A 6,182-nucleotide genomic window follows, 5' to 3' on the forward strand; every position below is an offset into this window, starting at 1 on the left:
GACCTGCTTTCTGTGCTAACGGTCAGTGGGTTTACTATTCACAAACTGTGTCATTCCCTTGTATGTTGTCCACTCGCCCCAAACAAAAGCAAAGGAAACATGTAAGCGACCCTTTAATGACCAGCGGAGGTGATGTCAGACAAGTCTGCCCAGGGATTTCCAGCGCAGACAGACCCACACGTCAGCCAGGGACTTCCATCCCTCTCAAGTTTGTCCAACAAGCTGGGCCCGGCTCAAAGCACCTGCCACCTTCTCCGCTCCGCTTCAAAGTGCATTCAAAGCCTTATGGTGCACCGGGGAGGCTGTTTTCTTTAACCAAGTCATAGGCGCAGATTGTTTTTCCGACACTGGGAGGAAAGAGCAGCCCGTGTGTTTACGGTCCAAAACAGGATGTTCCAACCACCGTCGGCCTTTCCTTTGATAATGGCCTTGAAGAAAAACGGACTCCAGTTTTCTTAAACACTGTCAAAGTCAGATTAATGCCGGATACTCCACAGAATGAGTTCTATATACATACTGTAGGTGGTGATAAGCTGTTACTTCACTTGAAATATGATGTCACGTACTGTTTCTCAAGTCAGACTTTACCCCAGGGTATGTATGACTCAAGAAAACTTTGTAGGAGTTTGGATCAAAATAACGTGTAGATGATTCCACCACACTGTCCATAAGGATTATGCTCTTTGTTGATAACTTGCCAAGGTTAAGTCTTATAGGCCTTTGGTGGGGGGCACACATGATTTTGAGTTAACTACAGTGTGCGGTTATTCACTTTCATCTCTACAATGGGTATTAGTAACTAGACAATTCCAAGCATGCAAATATTTGAAAAAGGAGGATTAGCAGTCTTTGTCAGAGGATCCAGTAAAAATTTGACAATCTTCTTCCTCCAAAGCCATTATCTGATGTACTTTCAGTTGCTTTTGACAAAGAAATATGCATACTAACAGTCCCAAACTGCACCATACTTCTCCAGCATATAATGAACATGGCTTTTGAAAAAGCTGAAATCCTGCCACCTGTGACTGTATTTTTATCGCGTGTCCTTTATGTCTTTCACTTTTAGTCAACGGCACCTCGTGTCTCTCACAAAAGCCTGGAAACATGAAATCCTGTTGCTATAAACAGTCATTTGGTAACAGGCTGGCCCTAAAGGTCAGAAAACCACATACACAAACAGACATTTCCGTCGCAGGCAGGAAGTGGTCGACTAAGCAACGGGGGGGAGACTTAATATCTCAAGACAGAAAAAGAGGCTATAAATAGGGAGTATTGTAATATGCTCAGACATGCTGAAGTGAAAGGCGTACAGGAAAGGGCCACGAATTTACAGTAGCGTGAAGAGCACAGCCTCAATGTGGGAAAACATTGGTGGAGTTTTCAAAGGGAGCTGTGTCAGCAAGAGGCACTTCAGAGGTGCTCACAACAATGACATCACTCACTTTTTTCTTTTTTGCTTTTTATCACGTTATCTTTTCACTGGGTGAACACCGGGCTGTGTTTGGGTCTAAACAATCCATTTTGCATGTCAGAAAACTAAAACAGTTCCGACCTCTTTTCATCTTTGGTTTGTTTTGTGTAGCAACATGATGAAGTTTGGCGTTTTGAAGGCTGTTGGAATGACAAATAAAACAATGCTCTTTTTTTTTTCTTCCTTTCAGCTTATTCACTCTGTCAGTTGGGGTTCTCACACCAAAACTCACACCTCATTGCCGTTACAATAGACAGCTGGAGTATCTTGGGCTGGAACAGAGTATTTGCTCAAGTATGACTTATGTAGCTGCCTCCTTGTTATTGGGCAAATACTTAAAGGAATATTTCAGGCTTTTTGACATTTCCTTGTTATCCAGAGTGTTGTTGATTTCTGGAGATGTTTTTTTTTTTAAATTCATACAGTCCTTATATTTGAAGAGTTTAGTGGTTCTAGGCTAGTGCTAGGCTAGCTCATGTCTATGGTAAGTAGTAGCCTGCATAAAAACCTCTTCAAAATCAGCGGGTAGTCCTCCAAACGTTGCCATATCTGATTTTGTAGAAAGCTCCTTTGTGAAGTCCACGTGTAGTAATGCCGGCGCCGGTAAACAAACTACTGTAGATCTGGTAAGCTAGCAGATCCCTCCGCCACTGCGTAGCTTACAACCAGGAAGCTGATGCTGCTCAAATATAAGTTATTTTAAATGCAAAATGGTTATATCAAAAAATATTCAGTCAACACGGACATCTATATCGGTAGTCTGGTGTTAAAAGTGATTTGCCTCAGGTGCATTGTGCTTGGGTCAGACTGTTTTTAATGCAGGCTACAAGCTACCATAGACATGCGCTAGCCTAGCACTAGCCTAACACCAGCCTAACACCACTAAACTCTTCAAATATAAGGACTGCATGAATTTAAAAAATACCTATATCCAGAAATCAACAACACTCTGGATACTAGGAAATGAGGCCTTATGTAAAAAATCCTGATATATCCCTTTAACCCACTGCAACTCAATAGATGTATTCATCATACTGGGAAATACTGCATGTCGGTCTTTTGCATTTGACCCAGGCGTTTTGTGGACTATATGATTGGACAATTGGCAGTGGAGCTAAAACAAACAATTTCACATCTACAGCACATACTCCACCTCAAATCTGTCTGGCAGTGTGAAGGAACACAGCAGTGAAATTCAACAACATGACGTTCCCACAGCTGTGTCTTTGAAGGCTGCCCTGTAAGTGTTAGCAGACACCTATTGCGCCCGTAAAGACAGGTGGCCGTCAGTGTCGGGTGTCACTGATTGACTGCGTCCTGACTCCCAAAAAGGTGTCAGAGTTCAGCCCCGGCACTTTGTCGCCATGGTTTCCACGAATGCAAAGGCCCCGTTGTCTGCATCTCGCTGTGATTTACATCCTCGTAAAAGAAAGCAGAAATGACTGGGTTTTGAAGCACGCCACCCAAGTGTGTGCATTGACTTCCCTTGGCTATGGCATAAGAGCTAAGCTTACGTTGCAACTCGCAAAACTCCCCTCGTCATTAACTTCATAGAGTCAGTGCATTGGAATAATTGCGCTGAAGGATTCCAATATCTCCTGTGAGTTTTGGCTGCACACATTAAGCAAAGCAAGACAACTATTGCAAAAACCGTCAACATAAATCTCAGCAGAGGCCGTTAAGTAAACTAATGTTTGACCAATGTTTTTCTACTTTGACTTTGCTTTCATGTCTGCGTGGAGGTGAAAACTAGCCCGCCCTTCGTGCAGTGCAAGCCGTTCGTGTTAGTCGCCTATATCAGAGAATCATAGAAACAGGAAACGTTACTGTTTAGTAAATAGACTCTGTTGTAGGGGTACCGTCTTGCTGTGTCCATGGTTTTGAAACTTTCTGTTTGATCAGCAAATTTCTCTTCTCAAACAATATTTGAATACACGAGAAATAGACAGAAAACTGTCCTTTGGGCATCATGTAGACTTTTAAAAAGGTGCAACAGTGCCTCCACCTCCCCAGAAAGTTGAGATCTTGAAGACATTTTATCTTTAGATGGATTCACTCACTGAAGCCATCCTCACATACAGCAGGAGGAAAAAGTGAGTACACCGTGTGGAATTTCTTGACATTTCTGCCTAAATTGGGCCATAAAATGTGGTCTGATCCTTACTAAAATCACAAGACTGATTAAACAATGTCTGCTTGAACTAATACCACCCAAATATTTACATTTTATCATATTTCTTATTGGCCATAACATGTAAACATTCACAGAAGAGGGAGGAATAAGTGAGTACACCGCCTGAATCTCACTGAACAGCAGCAGTTTTGTGAAGAGGAATGGTCTAAGACTCATCCTTGTTGTTGTGAACATCCGATCTGCAACTACAGAAAAGCCGTTATTGCTGCAAAAATAAGGTTCAGCAGGTTCACTTACTTATTCCACACTGTTGTGAATGTCTCAGGTCTTTCTCCAAAATAGTTCAACTTGTGAGTTCATTTTTACATTGATGATAGCAGTCCAGGCCCTTAGGCAACAAAAGCCCACACCATGACTCTCCTGCACCAGACTTCACAGTGTGGATAGGGTTTTGATGTTTCTGTGCTGTTCCATTTCCTTCACACATGACATTGTGTGTTCCTCCCAAACTACTCAACTTTGGGTTCATCAGTCCACCGAATATTTTGCCAGTAGTGCTGTGGAGCATCCAAGTGCTCTTTCACAAACCAAAGTTCAATAATGTTTTTTTTTTTTTTTTTAAGATCGCACCGAATGCAGAGTAAAATGTAGAAAGCAAGAAAATATGCTCATGTAACTATTGTTATAGAATTGTTATTTATCAGGAGAAACAAAGCCACAGATCAGGTTCAGTGTAGAGGCTATGCACTTGAATCATTTTCCTTCAAACCAAGCCTTCAAAGTTCTCGTCTAGTGTAAAAACAGAAACCAAACGTATACTTGACACTCATTTGGCTTCTGTTGCTGTGACATAGCTTGCATTCCCTCTATATTACGTATAATAAATACATTTAATACAATGACTAACTTTATGGATGTTTGGATGTTGCCGAAACCAACTTTAACAAGCACTATGGACGTCTGTTGACCCATCAGGCTGCTGCTGCTGCGGATGGAGATTAAGGAGAATGAAATCCTAGCTGTAGGAGCAGGTTTCTTCTGAAATACACCAGCCTGGAAAAAACTGCAAACTGCAAACTGGGACACCAATAAAATTAAAGCAAAGGTTTCTTTTCACTTACTGTTCTAGAAAGTGTGTGCGTGCGTGTTTGTTTGTTTTTTCTGTGGCACTGATCCAACACAGTCTGAATCAGGGTGGATGCAATTTGTTAATTACATTGACAAAAACACATTTCTTGCTGTTTATAACCTGTTTTCGCTCTTACGCAACAACTTGAAAGCATTTGCGTAGAGAAAGCGTGTTGTTACAGGCCACAATTAACATTCATGTGGCTTTGCTATTATGTGCGAGACATAATAAAGACTAAGATGAGCTGTAGCTAAGGGCCGGTCACCTGTCCTGTGTCGTACAGTGGACTAGGTTGAGATAAAGCAGGGGAAGCCCAGAAACTCACTTTGTAACGCGGGTCATAAATGTCACGGCTTTATGAGGAGCAGATGGCAACATTGTTTAGTGTTTATGTGCTCTGCGATGTTCACAGGCACTCTCTCTCGCTCTCCCTCATGCCAGCTTTTTTCTATAAAACATACATAGCTTCTTTTTTTCCCCCTTGTCAGCCACACGTTCACGCCCCTCATTATTGTTTTGGAATATTTCCCCCACTTTTAAGTTCTAATTTCCACGTGATGTGTTTTTTTGCTATCGGGATGTCAAGGAACAATATTACAGCCGGGATCATCATAACAAACATTGATTACGAAGTGAATTTTTAAAATCGCTCTGGAAAGAACCAGGGTGATTAGGAAGGAAACAGTTCCTCTGGCCAAAGAATGTCCATGAATCACTACTTGAGAACGACAAAAGTCAGGTCAGAAACTCCCCAAAACTTCAACCTAAAGTTACAAACAGTTTTAATCAGGGGTTCAGATGTCGTGTTGTTTAGTACTGAGGTGCAGGACGGGTCAGGGGTTTATGGGAGAATTTGTCTTTTAACTGTCAAAGTGCATATGTAAGTGTTTTGTCCTGGCTTATGGTTAGTATCTGGAATTACTGGGCTTTTCCAGATTAAACTCTATCAGTAACATGAACTAATATGTTTGTCCATCTGGAATTACGAGTAGCATGACACGCACGCAACCTATTCTAATGGAGGTCAGTGTGTTTGTGTGTCCGCTGTGAGTTGTTGGGCCGAGGGGGAAGGTGGGAGTGCGGCAGCCTTGCTCGGTGGAAGGACACGTGCTGAGAGACAGGAAACACATGCCTTTTTCACCATGGACCACTTTTTCTTTGTGCGTTGAGTGCGGTGCGCGCAGGAGAACGACTGTTGACTCACTGCGTACACAGCGATGAGAGAACGCCAAACAATGGAGCCCTGAAATAGACGTGCTGTTGTGGTGGACATCCATCATGGCAGGCCCTAACCAGAGAGTCCATGTCACGGTCTGAAAACAAATGATTTGGGCCAAAACACAGGGTTGTAATGGGAGGTTTCAGTCTTGACCCGCATTTGACCGACATTTACAGACTGGTTTCAGGTTTTGTCTATGGCCAGGGAGTTGTTTTCCATTGAGCACAGT

This window comes from Gobius niger (assembly GCF_951799975.1).
Source record: "Gobius niger genome assembly, chromosome: 7".
Taxonomy (NCBI): Eukaryota; Metazoa; Chordata; class Actinopteri; order Gobiiformes; family Gobiidae; genus Gobius; species Gobius niger.